The sequence below is a fragment of the Calidris pugnax genome, unplaced genomic scaffold, assembly GCF_001431845.1.
Source record: "Calidris pugnax isolate Ruff unplaced genomic scaffold, ASM143184v1 scaffold81, whole genome shotgun sequence".
NCBI lineage: Eukaryota > Metazoa > Chordata > Aves > Charadriiformes > Scolopacidae > Calidris > Calidris pugnax.
The window spans coordinates 3,242,147-3,251,819 of NW_015090880.1; the positions used below are offsets into that span (position 1 = coordinate 3,242,147).

The following is a 9,673-nucleotide window of genomic DNA, read 5'->3' on the forward strand; positions in this document are numbered from 1 at the left end:
TGCTGACCTGGTCTGTTCAGTATCCTCCTAGCACTGAGGTAGGGTCTTCCATATCTCTGGTGCTTTGTCTTACACTGGTTGTGTGTGGTTGTTGTCTCAGCAAGACAGAGAACTCTAAGTACAATGTCCTGATCTATTTTGCTAAGGGTTATTTTTATTTTCCATGATTAAGCTACTTGAAAATACTTGATTCCCTTTTTAGTGGCGTGGTGTTTTTTCTTGCATATTCTGGGCTTGCAGAAAGAGACTTTGTGTAAGTAAGAGAGATTTGCAGCAGTCTGCTAGTTCATCAATGGAAGTAAGGTCATCTAATCGTCTAAATACTGGTGTTTTCCTACAAAATAGGGATTTTGGTGTCCCAGAGGTGGTAACTGCCAGCACGGGTAGTTGTAGTTGCAAAGTTGCCTGAAGTTCATTGCGTCTCCATTTCTCATGAAGCAGATTGCTTCTTTCCTAGAAGACTGGGCTATAAATTTGCCCAGGTACCTAGTTATAATCAACTTTGAGTGCAGCTTTTGGTAAGGAGGGATAAAGGACTTTTTTGAGCCAGACTTTCTGGTGTGAATCCTCTGTGAGCATTCCCTGGGAGCCTGTTCCTCCCCAGTGGGGTGGGGGGGCTCAGCTGTGCCGGGGGAGGGTGGGAGGCTGGGGGTGAGGAGGGCAGGATTGAGATGGGTTTTGTGTCTCCATCTCCCCAAGCAAGCCCTGCACTGAGAAGTTGAGGAGCATCTGGCTTGACCTCTGGGCAGGGGCGAGTAGAAGGCAATCTGTGGCAATCCTCGGGAATAAACTGGGTTGTGATTTGAAACAAAAAGAATATCGTCGTGTAGTATTATTAGCTACACGGTTTCGGGTGGAAAAGAAAAATTTGAAGGCCATTTTGAAGAGCTGATCTGTTTTCATACGCTGGCAAGACAGAGACAAACATCCTTCTAATGAAAATTCTCTGTTCAAATACAAACAGCACTTCATGCCCACATAATGCAAACAGACAACTTTGTATTTCAAGTCCCCCTGGGGATGTCGGCACCTTGTTCTGTGATGGAAATATTTGCTTCAACTGCAAGAAATTAATTTTAGGGTAGCTTATTATGCATCACAAACCTTTTTAATACTGGTCATAAAGCTGGAAGAAAAAGAAAAGAGACGCGTCTCCGACTTGATTTAAAGCACTTAAGTTGTTATATATTATTTATAATTTTATCCTCAGCGTGGAAGGTAACACTTCTAATCCATGGTGATCAGTGCCTCACCAGCATTTGAAAACTCCAGCTGCATACATTGCTGTGTTTTATTTTTCTTTTTTACACAATAAAATATGATATATGGTAGTTGCTAACTTCATATAGGTACTGATTTGGGACTTTTTAGTGTCATAAAACCTCTGAAGCAGAGACTCATGGAATGTGAAACACTGACATAGTGCCTCTGGAGCACCAAAGCAAAAGCTGGCTGATGAAGATGGGTTATTTGTGGCAAAGCGGTGCCTGGAATTCCAAACACCGCAGGGTTTAGCTGCAAACACACAAAAACTCCCTGAACTCGCAGAACTTTCCAAATGCTGGATGTGGAAGGAGAAGTCTGACAATTCCCCTCCCTCTGGGGAGTATAGAGGGAGGGAAGGAGGAAACGCTACTTCAGTGAAGTAAATAGTCTGGTTTTTAACTTGTAATATTTATCTGCAAATGGATGCAGTGTTGACAAAAGGACAACTAACTCTTATTTACATAGGCTGCAGAGTGTTTGCATCTTGTTTAGTCATTCAGATACCTAAGTGCTGCAGGAAATTCACCCTGATTGTGCCAAAGGTGTTGTAGGAGACCCTGTACACACGCACAACTGTCCCAACTGAAGTACCCACCCAAAAAGCACTATGGGAATATACAATTTACCATAAAGCACTAGTCAAGCAGTTGCTTCTTGAACCACAGACTTCCAAAACTTTTTATAAAGTACTGTATTTCCCTTAAAGCTGTACCATACAGTGTAAATAAATGACAACATCAACGCTAAAACTCTGGTAAATCTTTGGGTACAAACCCCAAAGTTCAATATATGTTGTTCTCTTTGATTTTTCTAATCATTAAAATGAGCAACAGGGAAAACTTTCTTTTTAAGGACTTACTGGAATTTTCCTGAAGATTTATGTTTATTGCTTTTACACCTTCAGCTGCTAGAAGTTAGATTAGGCTCTCGTTACCCACTTCATCTTTTAATATGCTGTAGAAAGTCACATGAAAGTGCCAAAACTAGCATTGTCATCCTCTGTGTTGTCCGTTTTACTGCAGCACAGAGCTGTGATATACTCAAATAATATACCTGTGGTGTCTGTTACCAGCACAGCCTCCTGTTCTGTTTGACTCGGATCTCACATGCATACAAATTCATTACATACATTTTTCTCTTCCAAGAACGCACGCATTTGGAGCATCAGCCATTTACAGACACACAGCATAAATAAAGCAGTGAATTCTCTTCATTCTCTACCCTTTATGCTAATGAAAATTACTGAGGATGGAGGAGAAAAAAAAAAAAAAAAAAAAAAAAAAAAAAAAAATTTTTCCTAGAACTTTTTTTTTTTTTTTTTTTTTTTTTTTTTTTTTTTTTTTTTTTTTTTTTGAAAAAAAAAAAAAAAAAAAAAAAAAGCAAGCCACAGAAAATGCAGTTCCCCCAGCGTTATTCACATTGCAGCAGACAGCACAATTCTGTACTTACAGATCTTAACAGGGAAATGTCTCAGGATCTTTACAGTTTTCTGCAGAACTGTTTCAAGCTCTCAGCAAGGCACAGTGTTCATCGAGGCAGAACGGAGCCGTATGGAAGGTCTATGCAGCTGGGAGATAATGGAACTATTTTCCCAGCTGGGACTGCCAGCCTTTTATCCACTGAGCATTGCGTGTCTCTTCGCTGGTATTAACCGTGAAATACACTGGTTTTTTTTCCTCGTGCTAGGACCCACACAATTAGTGCTTGAATCAGATAAACAGCTCCTACAGTTTATGCATATTCCTAGCTGGGAATCTGGAAGGTATAAAAATTAGCTGTGCCGCTGATCATCCTTCAAGCAGGCTGAGAGAGCGAAAAGTGCAGCTGTCAGGCTAGCAGCATCAAAGATTAAATGTGCTCTTGCTATTCTTTTCCTACAAATATGAGCTCCTGTCAGGTAATCAGAGCCCTCACTCCTTAAAAACTGGGTCACTGCTCGGTATTAGGTTTAGAACAGGGATGGGAATGATTTTGTTTAGTCCCGGGTCCCACAGTCACTTCCTGAGCTCCGTGAAGATTAAGCTCATAGGATGCGGGTGGACACTCGGATTACATCCCAGCACTGACCATCCTCTGGAAACATTTAACTACCCCTCCGTGTTTTACATATTTCAAGGGGAAAAAAAAAAAAAAAAAAAAAAGGAAAACTTGCTTGTCTAAAGTAGCACAGACATAAATCCTGTTTACATATAAACTTCAAACCTTCTTAGATTTCCATTTATCCTCTTGGGACTGCTTCGGCAGAGATCAAATGCAAAGCTCAGACGGGGGAATGCCTTTCTGTTAGTGAGCAAAAGTTATTTGTATTCACAGGGGATAGAAGGGGAAACAGCGGTTTTCGGAGTGTTTCTGCCAAGAAAAGTGCAGTTGTGTAACAGGCGGTGCTTCACAGCGTTTTTAATGTAATCTCGGTGTAAATCCATTAGTTTGTAATGGGATTAATTGCATGCCTGTCTGAGCAACGGCAAGCGGAGGGGACGTGGAAGTCAGGTGGCAAAAACACACAGTGGCACGTGGGTGCCTTGAGTAGAACAAACGATAATTTAGGCAACAAAAAAGGAGCGTGCATCTTTTTTAGTTTGAATTTTCCCCACCTATAAACTGGGAGCACGTTCGTGCATCCCCTTAATTTCCAGCACAAGTGCTGACTGAGGGGAACCTGTACCAGGGGTTTGGTGACATCTCCTCAGTGGCCCTGCCTTGGTACCAGAGGTTTGGGGCTGCTTTCTCCCTCCCCACTGGTGTAGTTGGGATGTGTCAAGGTGCAGTAGCTTGTTGCTGTGTGACTGAGCCTCTGAGCTCATTATCAGCCCACGCAGAGGTGTTGCCAAGTGGCAACGATCTTAGAATCATAGAATGGCTTGAGTTGGAAGGGACCTTAAAGATCATCCCATGGGCAGGGACACCTCCCACTAGACCAGGTTGCATCCAGCCTGGTCTTGAACACTTCCAGGGATGGGGCATCCACAGCTTCCATCAACGTGGACCAGTGTCTCGTCACCCTCACAGCAAATAATTTAATCCTAGAACAATGGGTTTGCTCTTACTTGAGGTGGCTGTTAAGACACCCTTGGAGAAAGATGAAGCAACAATAGCAGGAGAGAAGGTGAAGATGTTGCCCCTCCTGAACAATAGAAACCTCCTCCTCTCCTCTCTTTTTGTCTGCAGAGGAGGATGGTTTATTTGACCTGATTTAAGAGATCTGGGTTCAACCCAGCCTCCATGGAGGACTTCTCTTATGACCTTGGAAGATCAGTTGTCCTGGTCTGCTCTTCATTTGTGGAGTGGGGACAGCAGGACTATGGGAACTCGTGGGATGTGCACAGAAGTGCCTGGCATCCTATGGCAGCCCCGTGGGGCTGGTATGGGGAGTGCTCCCCTCCCATTGCAGAGCTCTCCTAGCCATCCTCCTGATTTACATAAACAATTTTATACTTCCGTCATGTGAGCATCTCAAATGAGCTTTACCGACAAATAATTAAGCCTTGCAGCACCTTCTAAAGTAGACAGGCATTATAATTAGCAGTTCTATTTTTAATTAGGAATAAAATTTGAAATGGAATTTTATGTATTTCCTCATTAAAATTTTCTTTTAAATAATGTCAGTCCTTTTTCTAAGTTATATCAAGAGTAAATAGACTAAAATAATAGACTGAAATTAGACTAAAAAAGAGTTGCTTAAAATAAATTAACACTAGTTTCTCATCTCCAAATTTAAAAATGTCTGTAAAAAAACTAATCTTTTCTATGTCAAAACAAATTATTTTGCCCTTGCATTTGTTGTCTAACCAGACTGTCTGGAAACAGGACTTCTCAGTTACTGAGGAAATTGATGCCGTCAAACTTTCCCATTTCCAGCTGGGAATAGAAACAAACATTTTATCAAAGTCCTTCCTAAAGTTAGATTATTCATTTCAAGATCTCATGTTTTCATTCAGGAAAGACTGTAGCATTTAAATATCTGAATTTTGAACTTTGGAACCTCTGAATTGTCTTTTTATTAAAACTTGTGAAGTTCTGATTTAGATTTTCTGCATTATATTTTACCCTGTTAAAGATGATGCCTGTATCTTTTACAAATTACACAGGAAGTGATGATAAAATCGAATACCAAAACAGTCTGTTCCTAAAGGTCAGGATAAAACATTTAAATGTTACAAAAATGTTGCAGTTTTGCCCAATTTTCTTTCAAAACAAAATTTCACTGACATTGACATTTCTTTGTCAAATGTTTTGCTTTAGAATAATTGCCGTATTCTGGCAGAAAAAGCTAATGGTTGTTTTCTCTAAAAAAACCTCCCACTGATCAAGAAAACCCTACTTTATATCCATGTTTCCAGCAGTCTGAAGCCTCTTAAACAGACCTTTTCAACCCTTAATGCCTTCTTTCCACTCCTGTTTGGGTTTCGACAGCATCAGAGATGGGCGATTGCTGCTGTGTTTAAAGCGATCTGGGGTGAGAGTTGGGCAACCTCAGCTCAAGGTCCAGGATGGGGCTTCAGCCACCCCAAAAGTTGGCCTTGGTTGATAAATAAAAGGAGTTTCCATAGCTCGGAATGAACAGCACAAAGTCCTTGTGTGCCTTTCAGGACGCTGTTGTAGGCTGAAAATTACTCAGAGATAGGATCTCGTCTATAAAGTAGACGGCAGATAGAATCTGGAAGACAGAAGTGAATTAGCAGGAGTTGGGCCAAGGTGTTTCTTGCAAAAAGTCCGCTGAGGAAAGGTCTGGAAGGCACTTTCTCCTCTGTTTCCTCTGTAAAAATTGGAGATGCCTTCAAATGATACATGCGGTTTTTTGTAAGAGCTGTCACTACGCCTTCAAGAGGAGATAGAGCTTTCCAGCTACTGCTGACTTCGGGGCTGTGTCAGTTTTTCTATCTCTTCTTGAGACAGAGTAGATAAATCCAAGATGTCCTCAGCAACATTATAAAGTGAATTAGATCAAGGACTAATATGATCTAGACTCTTTCCACTGTGCTCAAACAGCAACTTGTCCTTGAGCTACGATCTCAAAGGCAAAATGTGAGGCCAAAGATGAAACTGCTTTGAACAAAGGGATGGGATCGCATCCCGCGAGGTGCTTTGTTTGGGCAGTGCTGCTGCTTCCAAACTCATCTACTGAGCAACCTAAATTGTTGTTTGGTATTTACGCCGTGCATAGGATTTTGGTTACTCAAAAATCTTAGATCATCTTTATAGATCCATAGGCGCTGCTCAAGTAAGATTCAAAGTGAATTTTGCAGGGCTTACCTGTTAGTCATTCCAGAAGAAAACTCGGCCTGAGTTCAGAACTAAATAAGTTTAGGACCTCTGCTATGAGGACAGGCTGAAAAATTTGGGGTTGTTCAGCCTGGAGAAGAAGAGACTCCAGGGAGACCTCAGAGCCCTTTCCAGAACCTAAAGAGGGCCTACAGGAGAGATGGGGAGGGACTCTTGTTCAGGGAGTGGAGCCATGGGACCAAAGGGTAATGGTTTTAAACTGAAAGAGGGGGGATTTAGATTACATATTAGGAAGAAATTCTTTGCTGTGAGGGTGGTGAGACACTGGCCCAGGTTGCCCAGAGAAGCTGTGGCTGCCCCATCCCTGGAGGGGTTCAAGGCCAGGTTGGAGGGGGCTTGGAGCAACCTGGTCTGGTGGGAGGTGTCCCTGCCCAGGGCAGGGGGTTGGCACTGGGGGGGCTTTAAGGACCCTTCCAACCCAAACCATTCTATGATTCTGTAGGTTTGGATACAACAAGTGGCTCTACTGCAGGCACCCGTTGTGATGTTGGAGAAAGTCCCTACCTAAAGCTACTGCTCGCTGCTTTTGTAAAACTCCACAGCATTTCTATGTACAGGCAGGTAATTACTTTTCAAATTATCGGCTTAGTTTCCCCTCAGTCCTGTTAGACATATTCCAAAATAAATTGCAACATGTAGTAATTGCAAAGTAAATGTCAGATGAATGCAACTGAGCAATTTCTTTTTAAGTAAGCTATGTCATTTCAAATTCATGCAGTTATATCACAAGACAAAGGTGGTGTTTCTGAACATCTTGTCAGAGACAGACGTTGGAAAACATGGACAATGAAAACCTGAGGGCAAAAATTCATAATAATTCACTTGCATTACAATAGAAATTAAAATGTACTATGAAGTCAATTGAGCTGTTGGACAAGCTGGACAGTTGAATAGTGCAGGCATCGGTGAGTGATCTGATCTTGCAGAAAAGAAGCCTTGAAATGACACAAAAAAATGGATTATTGTACCCTGAGCTCCCCAAAAACTCTGCTGCTGGAGCTGTGCTGTTTCCCTCCAGCAGAGTAACAACTAAGAAAACCCAAACAAAACAAAACCACACAAAATTTTGATGTTAATGCAGAAAACCTTCTGTAATCCATAGGAAATACACCTTAATATAGAATAGCTATGTCTTCTGTAATCTTTGTAGATTTCGTTTTACTCTGGGAGGGGGGAAGAAAGGAAAAGGGATCTGTGGATTTAACATAATCTGTTTGAATAGGGTTTATATTTAGCTGTCTTTCTGCCGAGTGTAAAAAGACACAATTAAAAGTATTGAGTTTATTGGTCTTTTTCACACTAGATCCATTGAAGAATCAGAATTGCACTACTTCAGCCCTTGTTTGTATTCTGCAAAACTCTTCCCTCTGTCTGAACTTCAGCCTTTTGTCTCCTTCCTCTCATTCGTTTAGGTCCATTTTATAGTGGCTGAGCAGAGTTATGGACAACCCCTTCATAGTGTTTAGGTTTTATAGTGACTGAGCAGAGTTATGGACAACCCCTTCATAGGTTCTGCCCTTGGAAATCCTTTCTTAATATGGGGAGGAGTTAGTTTCCTGCTACACTTACACACAAGTACTCGTGAACACACACACAAACGGATTGAAAACAAACCCTCTGAACTCTTGAGGACTCTGTGCCCCCCAGAGGGGATGAGAGAGGGAAAGAAGCTGTTCAACCCTACCCTTAGTCCTCATGTTGAAGCACCACATTGATCTCCCTCTCTAGAATAAATGCGAAGGTTTAGTGGATGTTAATCCTTGCAAAACGCGCTGCTTATTAATGATCACTCTGGCAAAGGTGACCTCTGGAGCCATGAATAATGCTCCGAGTAGAGCCAAAATGGTTCCCCTGCTTTCATTTCACCTGCGCTATTCTCTGATGCCATTTCACTTTTGCTACGTGGCAATAGATTGGAAAACTTTCCGTCCTCTACAGACACCTGGTTCTGGCTGGGGTTGGGAAAGGCTCAAATCAATACCTGTAAGCTTATCTATAATGGAACTGGAAGCTCTTTAACCCCAGGACTGAAATGTCAGGCCCGACTGGAGATAATTGGACAAGGAAATTTTAAAAGTATAAGCAAAAACATATAGGAAGGCTTTTATTAAATTATTTTTGATACGGCTGGTAGTGTTATTGAATGTGGTTTCTGTTTTGAAAGTGTAGCCAAGTGCAACCACTGTTGAACAGCCTGAGCTGCAAAGACAATTACAGAATTCTTAGTGATACTTTAAATCCCTCAGGATGGCTTGGTGGCTAACTCTAGCGTGATTTTCTATTCATAGCCATTCAGGGAGCTCATCTGTCTTTTTGTTTTCTTCAAGGTTTTGCGTGGGGTGTGGTTTTGTGTGTGTTTTAGTTTGTTTGGTTTTGGTTTCTTTATCTGAGAAAACACCGGTTGTGTGTTTCCAGAATTTTAGGGTTGTATTTGTGGCTGTAGCTTCCTGGATGTGAAGTATCAGATAAGCGGGTCACTTTTGACATCGATTTTCCTTAAGGGAGAGAAAACTAGAAGAATGGAGTCTGGGAATTACGATGAACTTTCATTACTGCACCTCACAATTCTGCTATATGATCAGTGGATCAATGTCCACCGTCTGTGCTGTGTGGAGGAGAAGACATCATTGGCTATAAGTATAGGGTACTAGATGTCATCTAATGGGTATCAGCTAGAAGTAGTCATTCAGCTGTGGGAGAGCTTGGAAAATAGACTAAAATGGAATAATTCGCAATACCTCTCAATTTACAGACCTTAGCTTAGGTACACACCAAGTTGTTCCTTTCAAATATGGCTTTCCTTTATCTACCACCTGGCGCGTTGTTCAGAGGTCAAGTTTTGTAGAAGTGCTTGTAGATCATAGAATCATAGAATGGTTTGGGTTGGAAGGGACCTTAAAGATCATCCAGTTCTACCCCTCTGCCCTGGGCAGGGACACCTCCCCCCAGACCGGGTTGCTCAAAGCCCCAGTTACAACAATAGATGTTGTCTGTTCCTTCTGTGGAGTCATCTCTTTGGACTGACATTCTGATGCTAGTAGAAGGCCATCTCCTGGTGGCACTGCCACTCATTGTGACCCATATTTCCCGTCGGTTTCATGAAGCTGCTGCAGCTTCTATAACA

The 9,673-nt window shown here is 41.8% G+C and overlaps 1 protein-coding gene across 1 annotated transcript in view; it reads right to left on the minus strand.

The window, feature by feature from the left end:
* CNTN6 (contactin 6) overlaps positions 1-3,128 on the minus strand; it is a 156,579-nt gene extending 153,451 nt beyond the window's left edge. The window contains exon 1 of the mRNA XM_014946604.1: positions 2,716-3,128. The gene's annotated coding sequence lies outside the window, so the exon portion shown is untranslated. The remainder of the gene's footprint in view (positions 1-2,715) is intronic.
* Positions 3,129-9,673: the final 6,545 nt, after the last annotated feature.